The 25,283-nt window shown below is 36.6% G+C and overlaps 1 long non-coding RNA gene and 1 other non-coding gene across 3 annotated transcripts; one reads left to right on the forward strand and one right to left on the reverse strand.

Annotated features, from left to right (window-relative positions):
- Positions 1-8,356: 8,356 nt before the first annotated feature.
- LOC126789693 (small nucleolar RNA R71) lies at positions 8,357-8,463 on the reverse strand. The gene has a single exon (XR_007671606.1). It is a non-coding gene; the product is annotated as a small nucleolar RNA R71 (small nucleolar RNA).
- A 14,444-nt stretch (positions 8,464-22,907) lies between these two features.
- On the forward strand, positions 22,908-25,004 carry LOC126788630 (uncharacterized). Of its 2 annotated transcripts, XR_007671396.1 has the most exons (3): positions 22,911-23,247; positions 23,348-23,540; positions 24,106-25,004. It is a non-coding gene; the product is annotated as an uncharacterized LOC126788630 (long non-coding RNA). The 2 variants fall into 2 exon arrangements; XR_007671395.1 differs by lacking the exon at positions 24,106-25,004 and having other exon boundaries at positions 22,908-23,247; positions 23,348-23,809.
- The last annotated feature ends 279 nt before the right edge of the window (positions 25,005-25,283 follow it).

Genomic DNA, 25,283 nt, shown 5'->3' on the forward strand with positions numbered 1-25,283 from the left:
TAACTTTTTTGATACAATAGGTATGGACAAACCATAAATGGATCTGGAAACTAGACACCCGTTGCTTTCTAGTGATATGTAGTTCACAACCTAATTCGTTCTGAGATGATAAAAAAACTCTGTTAAAGTTGACTCAGTTGCAAATTTCTGACAAATGTGTTATATTTTACTATAAGAACATAAAAACTCCTTCACAATGAGTTTCTAGGTGATACACGTTCGCACAAGTATTGCCTTCAAGTACCTTATCATCTCACCAATTTTTATTCATGGTTTCGTTGTGAATTCATCAACGTAGACAACTATTATAACAAAACCAATTGGTATGTTCAATTGTTTTCTTAATGCATAAAAACATGTGACTTGAATCATAATGTCATAAGACATTTAAACTTGAGCATTAAATCACTCTTTGATTCATCGTAGTCACAATGAATTAAAATACTAAATCCATTAATAACTTTAAGTTCTTTTAGTTATACACTCAATGTCTCTTTAACATATTCATAAACAAGAATGTAGAGATAAGTAGTTTTAAGTCAAGACATAAAAACATCACAATATAAAGCTCGACAAGTGCAATAAAGTAGTCTCAAATAGTTGCCTAACATTTACTTAAGGGATTGGGACCCTTTAAACATCATTGACGAGTGATTTTGACATGCTAATATTATGCATATACACCATAGATCTAAATACAAGGGTCGGTGTTGTCTAGACATTAAAAAAATGGTTGTCGATAGCAAACATTAAAGCTAAAGAGGATCTAAGTTCTTGAAAAGGCCGTGCAGGGGGGCTGCAGAGGGGGGGGGGCCTTGCAGGGGCTGCAGGGGGTATACAGGAGGCTGTGCATGGGGCCTGTGGGTGGCCGTGCAGGGGTGATGCGACGTGTGAGCGTCGCATTATAAACCCTGTAAAATATCATCGTTAGTCTAGAATAAGCATAGATCGTTCTGTCCGGGGAATTGAAGGGAACTCTAAACTTAAAAGTGTTAACAAATAAATGGGGGATTTAAAAGTATTTATCGAACTATTACGTAAAAACAAAACCTAAATTACTATTTATATGATCGACTCATCTTTCGCAAAGTTTCACCAAAACAATCCTAACATAAAACAATTACACATTCAGATTCAATTACGCATTCAACACATATTTACATCTTTTAGACACCGATATAACTAGAGCCTTAGCTGTCATCTAGTCATGCAAGATCTCTTATGGATTTTAGGCTGACTTAGCGCCTAACACCTAAATTATATGTAATCACATTCAAAAATACGTAGCGTAGAATTGACACAAGATCACATATAAGCACCAGATCTTTGTCGGAGACATGTTCACATGGAGGCGTCACTCACCATGGAATACATGCAAATTTCCATAAATTTAAATCCTTTTAATTGATACAAACCAAATCTATTTAGCGCATGATTTAATTTGTATCAAAATGGTAGATGAAAATAGCACCCAAACACTATCACAAAGACTACATTCAAACACTAAATTCGGTTGTACATATCTGAAAATTTTCATAAAACATATAAAGGCAATGAAGAACACATGAATTGAATCACAAATAGAGAAATTGTTATAACATAAGGACTGTAAATTGTCTTCTAATTATCAAGTAAAATTTGAAAATTTATTAACAACATTTAATACCAAAGACTAAACATAAACACAAACTCAAATCGTTCATAGAAAAACGAATATGAAACTATAAAGATCAACGAAACCATGATGAAGGTTGTGAGAATCACACTTTGGAGTGGTTTTGGTGGGCTCTGCTCCAAAGGGGACTACTCGGCGTGGAAGGTGGAGTCTCACACGGTGCTGCTTAGCACTAGGGCCGTGAGGTGGTGGTAGGAAAGGTGAATGAAATGGTGGAGAGGCTGCTGATTTTTGTAGGTGTGTATGGAGAAAATTGGGTAGAGTTTTGGCTTGTGTTTGCAAAAGAGAAGTGATGCCAATGTGTAGGAATGCTATGCTATTTATAGAGGAATGAGGGAGAGGGATTGCATAGTTATGGGCTGATTCTCTCTTTTCTTTTCTTCTCTTATTTCCTTCTTAATTGAATGATGATAATCTTTGTTGGTTACATGCATTCTCCCTTCTTCTAGGCCACATGCATTCTTCTGAAATATCTCTTAGTTCTCTCATTCATTTTTCTTCTTTTGTTTCCTTCTTTTCTTCTTTCTTTCCTTTTTATGGCCGGATGAACCTTCCCTCCTTTGAGGCTACATACTTCTTCTTTTTCATCTCATTCAGAAACTAAATTACTTTTTTCCTTTTTCTCCTTTTGTTTCCTTTTTCTCCTCTTTCTTTCCTTATTTTCCAAGTCATTATCTCTCATATAATTCTGACAATAAGGAAAGAAAAGAATAAATATAAATCACAAATGTTACAGAAATGTCGAATAATAAAAATCCTAACCCAACTAAGTTTCCTAGTTCGACAAGGAATACTATTCTATAGTACTCTCGACAATTTATGCGTTTTACACCCGTTTTAGCAGAAAAATGCAACCAACACCACCAAAGACTCCTAACTCGACTCAATGACTCAATACTACAATAATAAGGGCTAAGTAAAGTACAAATGGAGGTAAAGTACAAACATCGCACAAAGTGCTCCTATCAAGGGGGTCACGGGGAGCTGTCCAGGGGCCTAGGGGCCGAGAACTAGGCTTGGCTACTTTTTAATTTAGGGGTAAAGCCGGGTGGCGGACGAGACTTCTTGTCCAAGGCAAGTCGATACATGCAAACTTGTTATAACTTTGCCACTCTTAATCTTTCGACCGTTAGTTCAATTCAAAATTTGTGAAAAAACATCCCCATATATATTAATCCAGTGGAATATAGAGTTCATTACATGGCGATACATTTCATATCATATATCGAACCATTTACATGGCGATACATTTCATATCATATATCGAACCATATTTGCATCAAAACATTCTCATATGATAATTTACTTGAATTACATGAGAATTTTATAGATTAATGCCAACAATTGTATTAAGATCTTGACCATGAACCAAATAATAATGTATCGATTAAATAACATTAGTCACAAAAACTTGGAAAAATAAATGGATTTCTAGTCATTCAGACAATTAACTGAAGCCTTATGCTTCATTCTTTTCTTTTAATAACCGCAATATATAATTGCTTTTCTAATCCGTAATTGTTAGAAGATATTTTCATGTTCTTTCGTATAACGTGTGTCTTGTTTCAAAAAATTCTGATATCTCGCTCTCGTATAATTTGACTATAATGAATATGTCTTTCAATGGTGGCGGCAACTTGGTTACTCACTAGTCAGACATCGCCATCAAATTCCAGGCGCATGTTGCAGTCAACAAGAGGGAAGATTCATTAGTATCAATATTTGATACAACTTTCAACTACTGAATATGTCATGTCCCAAAGTATGATAACACAATTCAATAAATCGTGACAAATTCCGTCACAATGGTATAAGTGACAATTTTCGTCACAAACCAATGTTATAAGCGACAATTTCTGTTGCAAACCGATATTTGTCCCTTTTTTTTAAACATGTAGTGCGATACACGACTATGGATGGTAACAACATCACTCCCTTCCGCCCCTAAAACACTGGTTTGTTTGAATTCATTACATAGAAATCAGTGAAATTAAAATAAAATTATTGAAGTAAATAATTATGGAGGTAAAAACTCTTGTTACCTGGGGTTACCATGCCCCTTTTTCACCAATTTACTGAGAGGTAAGCTCTCTCTAACCGGGTCGGCGTTAGATCCGAGCAAATTCGGGTTGAGCATGCGCTTCAGCGCTGTAGGCTCGATGACATCGGGAGATTGGAAGCGCACTTTGGGGCTCCAACTTCAGTGGGTCTGCCGCTGTTATGGGAAGAGAAAATGCGGCAATGGTCTTGCCAAGGGCTCCAGAAAGCTTAGTTGTGGGGTTGCACTGCGGCGCTTTTTGGGAGCTTGCGGTGACGTCGCAAAAATTTGATGTTGGGTCGAGCAACAACGACGACTAGAAGAGGAAATCTGATCAAGATAGATCGAAGGACGGGTGCCCAGATAAAAAATCTGGGTGCCCAATTGAAGTTCCGAGTTTTGTTTTTTTTTCTTCTTTTCTGCATTTTTTTATTTCAACAGAAGAAATTTTTTTCGTCTTCTTTTGCCGAATTTTCATGGCAAAATGAATTTTCTTTCTAGAATTTAGGGTTCTTGCCTTAGCAAACACATGGTTAGAACTACGTGCTGATAGCATATTAAAGGAGAATGTAATATGCATTAGAATACAGAGAAGCATAATCTTTATTCATTGATAAAGGTCTTTATATAAACATTAATTAAGTATCTCGTAGAATAAGAAATTATATATATATATAAACTAACTTATACTAATTATGATATGATACACCAGACGATTACGGATAGTAATTCTCTTACAACAATAGGAGTTTATTCATAGCATTAAGGTCCACTTGCACCACACCACCACCCATGTGCAAATCACATGCACTATCAGATCAGTTAACATTGGTTAGTGTTGAAAAAAAATTAACTCCAGTAAAAATCAGATTTGTTTTTCTTAAAAACTATCGTCTCTCACTAGGCCAATTATGTCTTCAAGCGATATATGTGTTGTGTCACTGGTATAAATTCAAATATGTCCCCTAGTAGCCTCTCGCCATTATTACTATCATGCGACATATAATATCTATCGCTGGAAAATGTATCAGGTGACATTAAAGAAAAAAAAAGTTTTATGTCGCTTGATATGCTTTCCAGCGACTGATATTATATGTCGTCTGATAGTTATAACGATGACATGCTACTAGGCAACATATTTGAATTTTCAATATGAGGTGACATAAGGGCGTAGGTTTCCTGAAACCCTCCTTTAGTTGTTTAATTAGGTCTTCTAGTGACATATAAAAGTCGTAATTCTTCTAGAAGAACATATATTAGTCGCGAGATGTGATATAAGGTGACATATAACCTTCCATGTAACACTTTTTTTTCCATATATATGTCGACTGAGTGTTAGTATAGCATCATTTAACATCATATTTGTTTCCATAAGTGTTATTGTTGCACTCTTCAGACGTCATATGTTTTTCTCTTCTATTTTTTTTGCAATTTGAGACACATTTGTGTTATATTAGTATCAAAAAGCCAATGTATGTCAAAAAGTTTGTATTGCATCTATGCAGCTGAAATTACACATATATGTTGTTCTTGCCTCTTTAAGATAATGCATTTTAAAACCATGAAATATTCTAGAAATCCAAATAGAATATTGCTTGTACTTTCATAAAAACCTAATAATCAATCCATCAATTTACATCATTATAAAGCATCTCGTGAGAACTCATTTCGGTTGACATTACTTTGATATATTTTTACTAAGTAGAGCTTTTGTCGCTTAGGTGATTGCGAATCAAGTGAGTGAGCCTCACTTGACGTTGTAGAAGTTGCAAACATGAGATACGGTGAGTAAATCTCACATGTTTATGTGGTACCTTCTTGATTTCACTGAGGTGATTATGTTTTTATAACATAAATATGGGTAAGTTAATTGATGTCTTTAATTATAAGTAACTTGTGATATTGATATAATATACGGAAGTATATATGTGTATGATAGGAGCACAAAGTGTGACGTTCTTAATGTGTATATGCCATATTCTTATGCTTTGTTACTTCTTATTGAGTTGTTTTAGGTTCATATTTGTCATTTCTATGTTCTAAGTAGAGCTATGCCGAATTTAGATGAATTGATGATAAAATTGTGCTAAGTGTTAGAACTCCTTATTGAGCTAGGATTCCTTACTTGACTAGGACTCTACTTTTTTATTTTCATTCTTTCCTATTCCTTAATCGTCGATTTGTTTTCAGGAAAGACAAATCATACTTGGAAAGGAAGTAGTGATGCCGTGATGCATTCCTAGTGAGACAAGGAAATCATATCCGAGTTGAAGAAGAAGAAGAAGAGGCCGGCCTAGCTATTTCTAGTTGAACATGGAGAGATGCCGTGCAGCTCATATGTGTTCTCCCTATTGGATTTGGTTTCTTACATCAAGTTGGATTTGGAGTACATGAATCAAAATCCATACAAAGAAGATTTCAGCTTCCCAATTGGATTCTATCTCCTTAAGGGACGGCAAGAGGGCTTCATTGACTCCTATATATAGAGGCTCGGCCTCCCCATTCATTCATCATCAACCTTGCACACAAGCACAAGCCATAGCTCTGCCAAATCAGTCCCTCATCCACCAAGAAATCCTAAAACCGAAATTCATCCTTTTTCCATCCTTTGGATTCGAAGCAAGTAGCCTAGAATCTTCGTTTGCTTAGAATAAACCCTGTAGGATTATTTCAAAGTGTAACTCTATGATCTTCATGTTTTATTTCGGTTTTATATGTTCTTTTTCTGGATGATTTCTGTTTTTGTTTTGTTAAAGTTTAATTCAATATTGTCTATGAGATAGTTGTGACTTTTGAATTGTGTAATGATATGAAGATTTCGATTTCTCTTCAATGATTTCTGTTTTGATGCCGTGAGTTCTTGTTCTATGTTCTTGATTAAATTTCGGTGTACTCTTATATTGCACGTGTGATTAAGACAAGTAGTTGATGTTGCATATGTTAATCATTCCAAGCTAGTAACGATTATGATACAAGTAGCGGATTAATTGTTCTTTGGTGTTTCCACCGATTTTGATTCTAAGTTCGGCATTGGATATGTACTTAAAACATGTTGATTTCTCTATGTGATATGTAATTGCATGATGAATTGGTATGTTAGATTTCATAGCAAGACAAGTAGTTAAGCTAGAATGTATCCATGTATTAGGAACCAAGTAGGAACTTGATGCATGATCGAACTTAGTTTAAACCTTGATACCTACGGCATGAACATGATTGAGAATAGAATTCAATGACTTTGTTCTTACATGATTTGTTTGGTGATTGCTTATGTGTTGGTTGGTTGATCACATGTATATATTAGTTAGGTTTTATTTACTGTTTTTATCTTTCAATCTGATCATATATATCAAACCCTTTTATATCTTTATGAATTCGTGTTAAGTGTGTGATCCTAAGCCCTGACTGGATCCCCGATTTGTGAACGATACCCTCTTGCTTTATACTACTAATGATGCGTACATGGTTAAATATTCATGTCGAGTAATCGAGCTACCATCAAATGGCGCCGTTGCCGGGGATCCATAGAGATGGATCCCTAACTTTTAATGTCGAATTCATTGTTTATAGTGTACATTTGTATATTCTTATCTTGTTTCGTTGTACATATAGTAATATATCTTAGGTTGTTGTTTTGGTGCTTGAGTGAATGATTGTTGTAGGTTGTAAATCGAACGGAATAGGTAAAGTCCCTTTTGTTAATATTAGCCTTAACCCTTCATGCTAGCTCTCGGGTATGCATGAGGTCGAGGGCGGGTTTTATTAACACTTGGAGATTTGTCTAACACACAAGGTTAAGTCTAGCTGAGTAAGGGGCACCCTCTCTTATTACTCTGGTGCATGGGACCAAAATTGGATCTCAGAGAACTACTGACTGACATACATTTCGGTGATGGAGTCGATAGGGAGTTCGCTCTCCGTAGTTCAACAAATGAGTCATACCATGTTCACTATCTCCTATTGAGCTACATGGCCTTCTGAAACAAAGACTTGATCTTGTGTATATGACTAAGGAAGACACGATTTTTATGTGTTCATTGTGTATTCTTCAATGCTAACTCTTTAACTTTCGTGTCACAAGAACTATGCATGTTCGAAATATCTAAGAAAACACAAGAGCTCAAGGATCGAATTCAAGCACTTAGAGATCTAAACAACTTTTTCACGAGTGGACCTTTAGATTTCAAAACATCTCCAAGCAATTCAATCTTAAACTGTTCACCTAGATCAGAAGAAGAAGAGGATCTTTCCTTCCCCTTCATCTTCAATTCAGAGCTAGACGCAATTGCGGACCGTGACATAATTCATGTTGGTGCTCCAATGGCACTCAAGAATGCGTTCATCCCCACCACCCCTGAATCACCTTCATGCATTGCTTTCACTCCACCTGATGAAGCTAACTTCTCCATTCCAGTTCAATTGCTTGGGCAGCTACCTAAGTACTCTGGTTCCTCAATGGAAGACCCTAATGTTCACCTTAGGGAGTTCTTGGACATTTGCAAGCTCCAATTAATTCATCATCTTTCTCAAGAAGGCTTGAGGCTAAGCGTTGGTTGTACTCTTTGCCTGCAGGAATCATCACCACATGGGACGAAATGACTAGGAGGTTCTTGAAGCAATTCTTCCCTGCTCAACTCACGAAAAGACTTAGGAGAGAGATTCAGAACTTCACTCAAAAGGATGGTGATTCACTCTATGAGGCATGGGAGGAATTTCAGGAACTACAAAGGAAGTGCCCTAACCATGGTATTTCGTTGGATGACTTGGTGCAATTCTTCTATGAAGGACTCGACACCACCAATAACAGCATGGTAGATTCGGCATGTGGCTGCACATTCATGAACAAGACCGGTCAAGAAGCTTACACCTTGATTGATGACTTGGCTGACAACAATCGCCAATTTAGTTCCAAGGAGAAGAGAGGAAGCAAGAGTCATTGGGTGTATGATATTGATGCAAGAAATCAGATGGCTACTCTAGAAATAAAGCTTGACGTTCTAGTCAAGGCATTCAATGGTTCGAGCATCAACACTCAAGCATGTGGCATTTGTTCTTTCAAAGATCACACAACGGAGAATTGTCCAAATGGTGCAATGACTGAAGAAGAGTTGAACTTTATGGGGCAACAAAGGCCTAGGTATGATCCTTACTCCAACACATACAATCATGGACTTAGAGATCATCCAAATTTTCGTTGGAACAACAATGCTCAACCGTCCAATGCTCAAGGTCAAGGACCTCATCCTTCAGGTTTGTTTGTGAGGCCTCATGTACCTCAAGGTTCTGTTCCCTTTAACTCTAATGTTCATGGTTCGAATAATGCATCTGCACCTAACTATGATGAACTTTTGAAGTCCCTTGCTCAAGGGCAACAAAATCTAAACTCTGCTACTCAAGCTTTAGTTACAGGTCAACAAGCTCATTCTAAGGACATAACCGAGCTTAAGAAGCAGATGAGACAAGTGATCGACTTCATGGGCAAGATCCATGAAGAAGGAAAATTGCCGAGCCAAACTGAGCCTAATCCTAACGTGAAGGCCATGATTACAAGAAGTGGGAGGATCTTGGATGCTCCATTGCAGCAAAACAAGTAGGCCGTGCCTTCTAAAGGACAAGAGGCTGAGAGTTTCAATGTCAAGGACTTAGAGAAGGACCCTGCCTCCTCTAAGGCTAATGATGCCGTGCCTCTACCCCGAGGAGATCATGCCGTGCATGACAAAGGTAAGGATCCTAACTCTAGTGGTTTGGTTTCAACTAATAATATTCCTCGTGTTCCCTTCCCTAGTAGATTTGCAAAGCAAAAGAAGGATGACTCTGATCAAGCCATGCTCGAAATCTTCAAGAAGGTGGAAGTGAACATGCCTCTTATTGAATGCATACAACAGAATCCTAGGTATGCTAAGTTTTTGAAAGAATTATGCACCAATAAGAGGATGACTCGAGAGAAGGAGGTTGTCACAATGAGTGAGACGGTTTCTGCCGTGCTCCAAAGGAAACTACCACCAAAGCTTAAGGATTCATGAAGTTTTTCTATCCCTTGTACAATCGGAAACATGACATTTGAAAAGATAATGCTAGACTTAGGTGCATCTATCAATGTAATGACGTACTATATCTATGAGGATCTAGGTCTAGGTGAATTGAAATGTGATAATGTTGTGATTCAATTTGCTGATTGTTCCAACAAAGTCCCTTTGGGCTATGTTGAAGATGTTCTTGTGCAGTTTTCGAGCTTAATTTTCCCTGCAGACTTCTATGTCATTGACATGGAACCAACTGAGGTAGATGACAAGGAGGTCCCTATCTTGTTGGGCCGTGCCTTCATGAGGACTGCAAGAACAAAAATTGATGTGTTTAGTGGATCACTCACCTTTAAGTTCGATGGTGAAGTGATTAGCTTCAACATCTTTGAAGGTATGAGGTATCCCCTTTTCAAAATTAAGTGATTGTTTTTCAGTTGACGTTCTTGATTCCCTTACAGATAACTATCTAGATACCTTGGCACATGACGAGTTGGCACTCACCATTGCCCAAGAGGCCGGATTTACAAGTGATGGTTCTAACGTTTTTGAGTTAGAAGCTAATGATGCGGTGCCATTCTTTGTTCTAGAGAACGTGACCTCTCTTGAGGTTGCACGTGAGGTAAGCTATGTCTCTCCTAATCCAATTCTCTTAACTACTAACAAGAATCTTCCTTCTGTGGTGCAAGCTCCAAAACTTGATCTTAAGGTTCTTCCGGACCACTTGAAGTATGCATTTTTGGGAGATGAGGATACATTGACAGTGATCATGTCATCTGCACTCAACGAGGAACAAGAGGAGAGATTGATTGAAGTGCTAAAGAGACACAAGACGACAATAGGATGGACCCTAGCCGACATCAAAGGAATCAGCCCTACCATGTGTGTGCACCGAATTTTGCTTGAAGATGGTGCCAAACCAACCAAGGAAGGTCAGAGACTCCTTCACCCACCAATGATGCAAGTTGTCAACGATGAAATCACTAAGTTGCACGATTGTGGCGTGATCTACCCCATCTCAGATAGTAGGTGGATCTCTCCCATTCAAGTTGTGCCAAAGAAGTCAGGAATCACAGTGGTGAAGAACAAAGACAAAGCCATGCATATTGAATTCATTAAGCATGTCACCTACTTAACCAACAATCATGCAATTCCAAAAATCACATAGAAAAGATAAACATATTCAAATGCACAAGTCTAACCGAACCTAGACAATAATCGGTGAAGGTGACAAAGAACAAACAATTAATCAACTCCCAAGTATCAAAATCGTTTATAACTTTGGATTATTACACATGCGACGTCAACTTCCGGGTATCAAACACACATGTAAGTAAGAACACACCGAAAATCATTTAAATAAATAAACAGAAATTCATGGCATAAAACCTAAAATAATTGAATTAAAAATCGAAAACCTTAATTCATGATGTCATTCAAAAGTTACAAATATCTCATAGACAAGAATAAAAATAACTTTAACAAAACCTAAACATAAATCATCCAAGAACAAGAACATAAAAACCCGAAAACTAAACATGAAGATCATAGAGTTACACTTTATAATTCTCCTCCCAAGGTTCCTTACAGAGGTAGCACGAGATCTTCAAGAGTATGGTATCCTAGGCTCCCAAGCTTTGGACAGAAAATATGATGAAGGGTGGTGAATTCGGATTCTATGGTTCTTGGTGAATGAAAGTGTTTGGGCAGAGCTTTGGCAAGTCTTGTGAGCAAGGTTGATGATGTTCTTATGTGGAAATGAGGTACTATATATAGAGGAAGAAACCCAAGGGAGGATGGCCACAAAGTCCACAAAGTCCACAAAGTTGAAACCAAATTGGTTGAGGTTTCCTAGATTCGGCAGATCTGACCTTTGTTCCTTGTTGTGGCCATAACTTTCTGTAGAAAATAGATATTAAGATGATTCCAACTGGCAATTTCAACTCGACTTCCGTGGCTTTTCATCCATAAATCATGCTTTTTCTCAATCATTTGGAGCTGTCCAGGGGAGCCCGTCAAAGTTGGATGAGCTGCACTGCCAGAATTCTGATTTCTATAAGGATTGCATATCTTTTGCATTAGTTGCATATCTTCTTCCTCCTTTAATGCTGATTTCTTTTGGACAAATTTCTTCCTTTGAATTAGGGAGGCAGCAAAAGTCTTAATTGTTGCAACCATGTTTGATTTTTCTTAACTCCTCATTAAATTTGCTGCATGCCTTCTTTGACTTTCTTGCCTCTTCTCATTTAATTTGTTGCATGCCTTCTTTGACATTATTTGGTGCAGGGATTTATGGACATTCTGATACATATTTGTGCTCTATATGCAGGAGGAACAAAGTCCTAAGTTTCCCTCATAGCTCTTGGATCAAAAGCAAATCAATGGCTGAGATAATTCCGCGGAGTTCACTGGACCTCCGAGTAATGATTCGGTCATATCTCCCTGTAGGAATAAGATATTGATTTTATTCCAAATCCTACAGAAACTAGACTCACACAGCTTTCTATCCATATAAGATAGGTCTTCTAACCTGATTGGAGCTATCCAGAGGAGCCCGTCGAAGTTGGACTACGAATCTTGACAGCATTTTGATTTCTTACATGGATTGGGCTTTTAAGTGTATTTTCTTCTCTTTCCTTGTGGAACTAGGATTGCTTTCCTTCTGCAACATGGATTTGTATTTCCTAATAAGAATAAGTATGTTAGAAACAAAGTAATACGAAAGGATGAATCCTACTCGAACAAGGAATCATATCTCAACAAGGATTATTAACACTTAGCACGAGTTCATCATCAATTCACTCATAATTGATATAAGCTCTACCTAGACACTTATTCTTACAAAAGAAACTAAAACATACTAAATAAGAGGTAACAAAGAGTAAGAATAGGGCATAATCACATTAAGAACGTCACACTTTGTGCTCCTATCACAAGCATGCATTTGAGACTTTAAAGAAGCTCTTAACGTCTGCACCTATTATGGCAGCGCCGGATTGGTCCTTGCCATTTGAGTTGATGTGTGATGCCTCCGACTATGCAGTTGGAGCCGTGCTAGGGCATAGGAAGGATAAGCAGCCCTACGCCATCTATTATGCCTCACAAACGCTCAATGATGCTCAACAGAATTATACCACAACTGAAAAAGAACTTCTTGCCGTGATCTTTCCTCTAGATAAGTTTCGTTCTTACTTACTTCAATCCAAAGTTTTGTTTACACTGACCATGCAGCTTTGAAGTATGCCAAACCAAGATTGATTCGATGGATTCTTTTATTCCAAGAGTTCGATCTCGAGATCAAGGACAAGAAGGGAAGTGACAATGTTGTGGCGGATCATTTGAGTCATTTGGTGAGAGATGCCGAGCCCTTGGCTATCCAAGAGAGCTTTCCGGATGAGCAACTCTTTCGAGTTGAGGTAAGTGAGCCATAGTATGCAGATATTGTGAATTATCTTGTTTTTAAGCAATTTCGGATAATTTATCGCATGCTCAAAAGAATAGACTCAAGGCATTAGCTAAGTATTATGTTTGGGATGAACCATACTTGTGGAAACATTGTGTTGATCAAATCATTAGGAGGTGTGTCCCTGAACATGAACATCATTCTATACTTACTTTTTACCATTCTGAATCTTGTGGAGGATATTTTGGTTCACGTAGGACTGTTTTTAAGGTGTTAGAATGTGGTTTCTTTTGGCCTACGATTTTCAAAGATGCATATCATTTTTGCATGACTTGTGATAGATGCCAACGCATGGGAAACTTAGGATCTAGGGATCAAATGCCTATGACACCGATTATACATGTTGAAATATTTGATTGTTGGGGTATTGATTTCATGGGACCTTTTCCTAGCTCTAATGGTTTCTTGTACATACTCGTTTGTGTTGACTATGTATCGAAATAGGTGGAAGCAAAAGTCACCCGGACTAATGATTCTCGAGTTGTTGCAGATTTCCTTCGTTCTAACATTTTCTCTAGGTTTGGTATGCCGAGAGTTATCATTAGTGATGGAGGATCTCACTTTTGCAACCGGACAATTAAGGCGTTGTTGAAGAAGTATGGAATCAAGCATAAGGTTGCTACGCCTTATCACCCCCAAACAAGTGGACAAGTGGAGCTATCTAATCGTGAGATCAAGAGAATTTTGGAGAAGTCTGTTGGACCATCACGCAAGGATTGGTCTCAATGATTGGATGATACTCTTTGGGCCTATAGGACGGCATACAAGACTCCTCTTGGCATGTCACCATTTCGATTAGTCTATGGCAAGGCGTGCCATCTTCCTGTGGAGCTTGAACATCGTGCATGGTGGGTTGTGAAGAATTTTAACATGGACATTGATGAGGCCGTATTGCATAGGAAGTTACAATTGCATGAGCTTGAAAAGATTAGAAATGAGGCCTATGATTCGGCAATGGTTTACTTGGAGAAGACTAAGACATTCCATGACCGCATGATTAGGAAGAAACACTTTGTCGTTGGGAAAAAAGTTCTTTTGTTTAATTCTCGACTTAAGTTGTTTCCTGGTAAATTACGTTCTACATGGATAGGTCCTTTCATTATTACTAATGTTTTTCCTTCTGGTGCTATCATGATAAATAGTATGGTGAAAGGCACCGAATTTCAGGTCAATGGACATCGCTTGAAGCCTTATTTGGAGAAGATGGAGAATCATGTGATTGAGGAGACGTCTCTCCTTGATCCTACGGCAAGCAAGTGATATTTTGGAGATAGTCTAGGCTATAGACTCTAAACTTAAGCCAAAGAAGGAGCCATCAACGAGTGTTTGTATTTTCTTATCCCTTATCTCTTTTTAATTTTCGTTGCTTATCATATTGTACATTGAGGGCAATGTAAGTTTTAAGTGTGGGGTGGGGTATACATCATTCGTTGTATTCTATTGTTTGATGTTTGTGTGTTTCGATTTTGTTGTATTGATTTTCGATTTTTATGTTGTTTTGATTTTGTTTTTCGATTTTTGAGTCCTAGGTATGCCTTTAACTGTCTAGGATGAGTTGATCTTTGAATTTATGGTTGATAGATGATCATGATATTGAAATGAACTTTATTGTTATTTGATGGTTAATCGATGTGTAGATTTTGTACGAACATGTAGTAGATGATGATTTTGAAACTTAGGTACAGAATGAGCATGTTCCTTACTTGTTTTGAATTCATGTAACCTATGTGAGATTCGAGCCATATATGTGTCTTTCTTTGGAGAGTTTATTCTATCGTTTCTTGGCTTTATAACCTCATTAAGCTCTATTTTGATCAATTCATATGCTATAGAATTGCAATGAACTAGAGAATGCTAGAACTTACTTTGTGAAACTTTCGAAACTTTATGTCATAATATACTCTAATTTTGAAAAAGATTGTTGGATTTTTTTTAGGATTTCCACCACTTAAAGCCAAAAAGCCGTATATCCTTATTTTGAGCCCTGCTTGTGACACCTTAGTTTTAACCCCTTTGAGCCTACGTTAAACCTTTTCTTTCATTACCAACATGTTATATCCTTGCTTAGTATAGTTATACCTCTACCTTGTCTTTAAGGCTTGGCAGAGCCGATTTTTGGTGTTAATATGGAGTGATGATTTGATTCTAGTGTGGGGTTATGCTATTGTATGTATGTTGTGCCGTGAAAAAGAAAAATTGAAAGATGCCGTGTGAAAAAGAATAAAAAGATTCATGATGCACGGAAAGAAAGAAAAAAATGAAAAGAAAGAATGAGAAGATGTCACGGCATGACATTGGTGTATGTGAATTTGGAGTTGTGATGTATTTGTTGAAGGCTCAACAATGTTTTAGCCTTTGTTCGTTTTCACAATGTTTAAAGTGAAGGATGAGTCCAACATGATGATATTTGGCCCTTGTTTTATGGAGTATGGCGACATAAGGTTTATGGAGTATGGCGACATAAGGTTGATGGTTTTCTCTGCTAAGTCTTGAGGATGACCTTTGTGATTCCTTTACCCTGAAAAATGTATCCATGCCGAGCCTATGCCTACCCTTTTCTAAAAGATCCGCATGATTCTTAAAATGAGTAGCTCTTAATCTGTGGAGTTTGTTTCATGAGTAAGTATATGGTTTGGGTTCATTTGTGCATATGATTGGTATCTTTCATGAGGTTTTCGATTTCACTATGTTTATAACTCTTATGTGTGAAAAGTTTTTAAGCATATGTCATGTTCTTGAGAGAAAAGATTCTGAGTGCATATCCTTTGTGAGTTGAATTTGAACTTGTTTTGGACATGTCGAGCTTAATTTCACCTTTATTTCTGCCATGTCTTACTTGTTAAACGAAATCTCATGTTTATTAACCATTGAATTCATCTTATCTATTTCGATTGAGTGTTATTCTTGATGCTATGAGTTTGAAGATCTCTGAGACAAAATGTTGAAGGCATTAGAATGTAGTGTCGTTATTCTTGTTTTTGTTTTATGTTTTAATTTCCCTTTTTAGTGTTTGCTAAGCGACTAGCAAAGTCTAAGTGTGGGGTTGTTGATAGGAGCACAAAGTGTGACGTTCTTAATGTGTATATGCTCTATTCTTATGCTTTGTTACTTCTTATTGAGTTGTTTTAGGTTCATATTTGTCATTTCTATGTTCTAAGTAGAGCTATGCCGAATTTAGATGAATTGATGATGAAATTGTGTTAAGTGTTAGAACTCCTTATTGAGCTAGGATTCCTTACTCGACTAGGACTCTACTTTTCTATTTTCATTGTTAAAGTTTAATTCAATCTTGTCTATGAGATAGTTGTGACTTTCGAATTATGTAATGATATGAAGATTTCGATTTCTCTTCAATGATTTCTGTTTTGATGCCGTGAGTTCTTGTTCTATGTTCTTGATTAAATTTCGGTGTACTCTTATATTACACGTGTGATTAGGACAAGTAGTTGATGTTGCATATGTTAATTATTCCAAGCTAGTAACGATTATGATACAAGTAGTGGATTAATTGTTCTTTGGTTTTTCCACCGATTTTGATTCTAAGTTCGGCATTGGATAGGTACTTAAAACATGTTGATTTCTCTATGTGATATGTAATTGCATGATGAATTGGTATGTTAGATTTCGTAGCAAGACAAGTAGTTAAGCTCGAATGTATCTATGTATTAGGAACCAAGTAGGAACATGATGCATGATCGAACTTAGATTGAACCTTGATAGCTGCGACATGAACATGATTGAGAATAGAATTCGATGACTTTGCTCTTATATGATTTGTTTTGTTATTGCTTATGTGTTGGTTGGTTGATCATATGTATATATTAGTTAGGTTTTATTTACTATTTTTATCTTTCAATCCGATCATATATATCAAACCCTTTTATATCTTTATGAATTCGTGTTAAGTGTGTCATTCTAAGCCCTGGCTGGATCCCCGGTTTGTGAACGATACCCTCTTGCTTTATACTACTAATGATGCGTACATGGTTAAATATTGATGTCGAATAATCGAGCTACTATCAGTGTATTTAATGGTAATTGTAATATACATATATACATTACTATATTGTATAATGATATTGTCTTATTTATTCTATGTGGAAATTAGTGGTGTTATTTGTGAACTATATTATGGCGGGAGGGACCCGAAGGTAATAAATGTATATTCCGGTAAATTAGTTTATTGAGTGTGGTTTATTGTTGGTGGAATGGACCAGAAGGGAAGAAAATTTACTTCTGGTAAATTGGATTATCTGTCATGAATTATTGTGGTGTTGGGCCGGAAGAGAACAAAATGTACATTTTCGGTATAAGTGTTGTTTTTATTGTGAAATTCTATTGATTTTGCTAAAGTAACGTATTGTAAATTTCTATTTGTTTTGCTAAAGTGGCGATAGGCAAGTGTCGGAATCACACCATTGGCCAGGTGTGGGGATGATTAGCTACAACTCTAGTCGTTTTGCTAATCTCTTCATGGGGCGACGTGAGAGTTGCCGTAACGTCATGAATATAGTTTTTGTGAGTTGTGTGGTTATTCTTCTTCATCTTGTTGTTGTTGTTGGCTCAAGGGTCCTGAGCGACTAGAATCCAAAGATTGTGGTTTATGTTTTGAGTCTTGAAGTTGTGATGAACTGATGTGGATTATTTTCGTGAAATTGTTGAATTGTTTTGATTTACTCATACTGGCTGCAAAGTTTATTGGGTTTGAATTTACAATCTTGGTGCACCAATCTTGGATCGTAGGGGATAGACCAGCAAGCTTGAGGAGCTTCTTGTTGGAGGATCACCAAGTAGTTCCCTCTTTTGTTTTGGTGAGAATTGAATGAATTTTACATTATCCAAATTATGTTAACATTAGTGATGTATTATTCATGTTCACTGAATCACACTTTGAGCTCGGTTTTGATACTTTGTTAATGTAAGATGTTTCAATGTAATTGAGATGATTTTATAGTTATTCACAACTTTGAATTTGTAATAGTATCACTCAAATTTCGGGTTGTGACAATAACATGAATCATAAATATCGAAGAAAGAATTCAGACAAGCAAATCAATTATGCGTAGCGGCTTAGCAAATTTACATGCAATATCAGATCAAAATCGAAACCCACGTCAATGAACCTCAACCTTTACGACTTGTTTAACCTATACTTTTCTTAATGGCGTAGCATAAGTTAATGTCTCTAACCTGCGAAAATTAGTGTTTAACAAAGCTCAGAGCACAAGTTTTCAACACATCAAGCATGCCATGATTTAAAGTGACACAATCCTCATCAACAATTCAAGAACATAAATTATGTAAATTAATAAAACAACCATGTTCTCAACATCAAAGATAAACCAAATCCTAAAATCCACAGCATACTAATGAAATACAATGGTATGTAACATAAAAATGACAAATGAGTCATGTTTTACACTTTCAATTCTCTAAAGTAGCTCTGGAAGAACGTCAAGGTAGAGCAGGGCTCAAGGGTGAAGCATAGCAAATTGTAGGGTTAGGAGAAGTATTTTGGGGCAGAGAATAGATGCAGCAAGAATATGTAGTATGTATCCAAGGGCGAGATCTCTAACCCTTTATAAAAGTTCTTTTATATAGGGGAAATACCCTAATAAGTTGAACTAATCTTGGCCCTTCCTTGAGATGATGCTAAAGTGATTCAAGGGCTTGAAATAACTCACTTTTTTGTCCATAATTGATGCTTAGAAACGCCCTAGTAGAAGCTCAATTCGGCTGACACCTTTTCTTTCTTGACTATGATTGCTTCACCTTGGACATTTTGATCTCTGCTCACTAAATCGAGTATAACTTCCTCTAGCAATATTCGATTGCACTGCTGTCAATAGTTTTGAAAACTAGACTCATAGGGCATTCCATCAATATATTATATGGAATTTTCCTCCATGTAGATTTCCCGCTATGATTCATCGAAGTTGACTGTTCTGTAGAAGTAGAATTCTGATTCCGGGTTTTATTACTCCTTTTGGTCATTTAAACATATTTTTCTCTTATTTTGCTCTAACATTCCTAAAAATAATAAATTAAATTAAAATAGACATTATTAAGAGAATAACTAAACTAAATGAGAAAAGTGGTTATATGCTCGTATCACCTAAATCAAAATGTGGTTCCACCATTAGACATTTCAATGAAAATGTCTTAAAATACAGGTCTCGTCTACGAATGAAAATTTTGCGATATGTACTCACGTATCTTCACACTCTAGCCTTCGACTTAGAATACCTGATAGGTTATTAAGCAAGTCTTTTTTCTCTTCAGAGCCCCACCACAAGTCACATATAGCCCATTTAGAATGAACACTAAGCGTCGCCTCGTGTTTTAAATCCATCGAGCAACACCGGGTGACTCGAGGAACTAAAGCTTATTCGAGGTCTCTCACTTTCTACCACCCTTAATTTACCAATTACCTCCTAACTGTAATATGGCAATCCCTTCCTTACTAATGCTTCAAGCAATTACCTCCATACTTCCAACACGACAACACGACAACACTCAAAACTACTAACTTCTCCATAACAAATGTTGAAGTCACAGAAATTGCTAAACTGCGATAACCTTGCAAGAATCATTCACAGTCGCAATAACGCATCTGCATTGTACCATCTCATAATTTGAGAAAGAAAACATAGCAGTTACCCAAGACTGTGTACATAGAATCTCTGAGGTATGATAAACTTGTTCACTTTATCCTTTGTCGATACCCTACTACGCTTGGTAAGTATTCTACATTCATTTCTTTGGTAGGCTTGTGTTCTTGGTGATACAACTCACCCCAAATATTACCCTAATACTTGGAGTAAGTCATGCAGAATTCCAAAATTTCGACAGTCTCCCTTAAAAGTAGTTAACCTTATCTGCACAAAACGACACACTTCTAAAATCAATCACCCAACTACAATACTTGGAGCCTCCGTGCTCCCAATCCATAAACCAACTCCACAACCACAATTCAAGATTTACAATTTAGTTTATAACTCAAACTTATTAGATCAATAACTAAAAACTCACAAATTAAATAGGCGGAAATGAGAAAGTGGACTATGCCCCGCCTTCTGGTACCCTTGACCCATCAAGCTTTTCCTGCAAACTGGGCGGTTGAAAATGAAGGGCCCAAGGGAAAATATTTAAAACAAACACTTTAGATTAAGTTGACGAAAATCAATATTTAGTAAAATAAAGATTTGAATATACTTACCCATTTTCTTTAATAAGAAAAACCAATGCATGCAAGTATTACTAAAATCTTTAATAACAATAATTGTTCCCACTAAAGCGGACTAGTCCCCGCTAGTCAAAATAATAACAAAAAAGATAATTATAGAAAACAGGCTAGTCCTGCTAATCAAATAAAAACAATAACTATAATTATAAAAAACCGACTAGTCACGCTAGTCAAAAGAAATTTAATAAGAATAATTAAAGAAAACCGACTAGCCCCGCTAGTCAAATCAAATGAATACGTATAATTATAGAACGCCAACTAGCCTCACTAGTCAAAATAAAATCAATAAGAATAATCATAAAAGTGGACTAAGCCCGTTAGTCGAAAAGGTATACATGAGCCATACACTATGCTCCTCGAGAAAAATATAAAATCTCAAACTCCCAATACTATCACGTCACGTTAACGGAGAGGGTATTGGACTGTCGTGACATTGTCGGCTATGTCACATTGCCTCCCAAGAGGAAAAAGGCCACCACAACCGACTAGTAAGCTAACATCATCATCTCAAAATGTATGGCTTCAAAAATAATGTTTACGTCTACCATGGAGGTAAGTTCTATGTATGCACGATCAGAGAGGAACATTCGTTCAGTTATTGTGGTTTCACTTTATTGATTCTCGATTACAACTATTCTACACTTCATGCGTTCACTGAGTCGTAATTTCATCATATCTCTTGCTCATATGGCAAGATCGCATTGTGTAGTTCGATCTACTTATAGCACCTTGAGTGGAGAGTAACTCACATATATATATAAAAAATTAAGTAGTTCATGTTGTGCTAACTCGCAAGATAAACACGTGATAAAATTACAGTATTTCGAAATGTATTAATAAAGTACACATTTCATCTCAACACTGATAGTACCATCTCCACTCCTTCAAGGAAGTCCATACCCGCCAGCCTTCACAACGCTTGCAATCACAGTCCTTTTTGTCACTTTCTCAGAAGATATCTCTTTGACAACTTCACAACAATATGCACATTATCCTCTTCACCTCTAGTTTGTCCTCATTGTCTCCATGGTTGTAGCAAATGTGCGGAGTTACTCCATCGAACGGAAATACGCACATAAATTCTCAGGAGAAACAAAGTCCAGTGTAGCTTTGTTACAAGACCTCGAGTTCCTTACCCGACGAGAATAACTTTCAAGAATGGAAACAACAACTCCAAGTTTCTTAACTATCCACAATTCTATTTAGAATTATTCCCTAACATCCATCACAATACACCATTCGAGTTCACACCCGAATGCTTCTCTGTCATCGGATACCACTTGCACAACACATCAATAATGTTGAGAATACGAGTTTACCTAGGGATTATTTACAACTCAATCAGTCTAAAAGTCCATTCAAAAGTCAATACGAAAGTCAACCTTCGACACCAAGATTTTTAATGAAGAAGGACAACTCCTCATAACGTCTAAAATCCACACTTTGCTCCTGTTAAGTTTCAATTGTAGTTTCATTAACTCCAAACAACTTTCACCTAGTTCACTATCATCGATACAACATCAAGATTCGGCATGCCATTAGTTAACCCAAATACTTGTTAGACAAATGAAGGAAACGTTAACATAGATTTCGAGTTCTCAACTCATAACTCGACTGCTAATACTCAATAATATCAAATCAATCCACAACATGAAAGGCGCAATTACATACCCTTTCTTAATGCGAAGCAGGATAATCAGCTAGGAGTTCTAGGTACCGAAGGCATAGTTGACGAGATAACAAACTCGATACTAAAACATAAGGTTCTAATGCTCTGATACCAATAGACACAACCTGCTCCAAATATTATCCTAATACTTGGAGTAAGTCGTGCTTAGACTACCTCCAAAAGAGGTAGGTCAAAATTTTAGCATAGTCTCTCTTGAAAATAGTCAATCCTACCTCCACAAAATAACACACTTCTAAAATCATTCACCCAACAGCAATACCTGGAGCCTCCGTGCTCTCAATCCATATACCAACTCCACAACCACAATTTAAAAATCAAATTTAATTTGCAACTTAAAGTTATCAAAGCAATAACTAAAACCTCACAAATTAAACAGGCGAAAGCTGGAAAGTGGACTATGCCTCGTCTTCTGGTATCCTTAATGTAAACCCCAAAAATTTTTGTTTACTTTTCAACAAATATGACTAACTTTTCCAACATTTCGGAACTTATAGTTTAACACTTCGTTGTTCTACACTTAAAACTAGTTTCACAACTAACAAAAGTCTTTTTATTTTCAAAAAAAAAAAACTAACAAAAGTATTTTGTGTTTTAGCTTTTGTTTTCATTTTAAACTTTTCTATTTATTTTCTTAAATTTGGTTTTTACTTAATATCTCTTTTCTTTTCTAAGTTCTATTTCTTATTGTAAGAGAAGTATTATTCTACGTGGCTTTTCCACAAAAGTTCCACCATTTCCGTCACCTCTTCATCTCACGTCATTATTTTTCTTTTCCTTCTCTTTGTGACAGAACAACACAAAGCAATTCTCACTTTATCTTCTTCCTCTTCTACTCACACCCCCACCACCTCAGTCCACTACCGACTCCACCGATCGGCAGAACCAAGGCATGCCATCCACTTCATTATCTTCTAATCCTTTCTTCCTTTAGCCTATATAAAGAACCTTCATGGAAGCCCAATCCTTTGCCTCAATAGAGAACACTACAAGCTTAAGATTTCAGAGATTTCCGGGTTAGGATCGAAGCTTCCATTTTCGATTATAGTTCCAATCACTTCCTTCAAATTCAGATTGCAAAGATTTGGGACTCCAACGACCCATTCTATCTAATATTGGTAATTTTTGAATCATTATTTCCTAACCCAATTCGATTTCACTTCAGTTTGTTTGAAGTCGAACCTAATTCTTCTCCTGTCTCTCTTCATTTTGTTTCAGCTTTTGACATCGTATTCCGACAACTTTGATCCCAAACCCAGTTAATAAAGTGAAGGCCAAGAGTCATTGAGCAAGTTCTAGAGGAGTAGAGAAGCATTAGAATTGCAGCATCCAAGTCTAGGAGGAAGAGGACGATGCAACAAGGCTTGGGGGTTACTAGTTTTCCAACCTTCAATTCTGGAAATTCATAGAGGTAGCAGAACTTCTCTTTTTGGTTCCTAAATTTCATTTCGATGCTTGTTGTTGGGTTGGAAAACCTACTTCGATATTGCATGTTAGAATTAGGTGTTGTTTTGCCGGATTTTGACAGATTGTGTGATCGGAGAAGTGAAGGGTTAAAACCCTGGATTCAAATTGTAACCAAGTTACCTTTTCACTGTTTTACTGCCCATGTGAAAAGACCATTCTGCCCCTGACAGAATTACCATTTTACTAAATATTATCTTTACTGTTTAACTTTGAGTTAAGTTTTAAAAGTAAAACTGGATTTTACAAATTGGTGACGTTATTTACTAAACTAAGATCAAGTGTTATCAGTGATTTTCACCGTTTGGAAATCACTATGTTTTCTAACCTTAGATTAATGTCGGAAAGTAATATTATTAAACTGTTCATTTACAATTATCGAATGTTGTCGACCATTTGTCGAAGGTTATTTGAGATTGTATGAAAATTAATATCGACGATTAATAAGTAATCTGAATGTAATTAACTTACGTCCAGACCAGATTACTTACTCGATATCCTGGTCAAATTAGGAAAACCATACCTTGACCAAAGTCGATAACCTTCAAGCCCTCATTTCATTAATTACTCAAGTTCTTCACAACTTTGTGAACCGATTCAAGACAACCATAATCATTTGCGATAGAGCAACAAGACTTGCAACTTGGACTTTTGCTATATTATCAGGTAGGGGGAGCCACCCGTTAGGGTGAGCCGGAACATCCGGGTCAGTGGATTTCTTTGTGTAGTACTCGTTCCTTTATTTTATTCTGATAATTATTACTTTTTCCGCATTTTAGTCTATGATTTTAAGATTTACAGTATTCTTATATTTACTATTTTACCAAGGCTAGACTTCATTCATATATTATATTTCCTGAGTAGACCTCATAGTGAATGGAAACCTAAAAGTAGGGACACCCTTGGTGTCGATAACTATAAACCTCCGAAGGGGCAATGCCATGTTATCATTCTACCTTGCGCACTATATTTTACTTTAGTTTATTGTATTAAATGGACACTCTCACTCACTTATTGTTATTATTAGTAATAAGCGTAGTTGGCCTCGACTTAAGGGGTGATTATATTCCCTCTTAGCCACTAGGTTCGGTCCCCAGATTATAAAAATTCTGCGGATCATAAACTCATTGATTTTTTTACTTATATTGGTGTTAGCATTTGCATATGGATTTCTCTACCAATTCTAAATCTCTTTTCATGTTTTCAACTGCCCTGGTTGGATTCGGCTCTTACCGAGTTAGCGAGGATGAGTGCTCACACTCTACAATTCAGGTCTAGTGATATAGCTTAGATAAATTTGGTTGAGAGCTGGAGACGTGGTTGTACTTGACATTTCCCGTTCTATTACATTTTTCGAGAATACGCTTCATTTTGTGGTAAATCGATCTTTCTTGATCTTCGAGTAACTTCCAAGAACTTATTGTTTGTGTACTCTTTCCTTGATCATATTAGGAGTTAATTGTATTATTAGTTGGGCCAACTTGTTCAAATTATAGAGACTTAGAGTTTGTTAAATTCTTTCTAAGTCTCATTCATTACGTTCCGCAATTGTATAAATGGGTTGTTATTTATGTTGTTCGCTCATCTTCATTTCCTAAAATTTTCATTAAAATCTTATCTTTTCAGCTTTGTTTTCAAGTTGATGGATGATCATTATGTCACAACGACGTATTTTTTATTCATTAAATCA

The sequence above is a fragment of the Argentina anserina genome, chromosome 3, assembly GCF_933775445.1.
Source record: "Argentina anserina chromosome 3, drPotAnse1.1, whole genome shotgun sequence".
Lineage (NCBI taxonomy): Eukaryota > Viridiplantae > Streptophyta > Magnoliopsida > Rosales > Rosaceae > Argentina > Argentina anserina.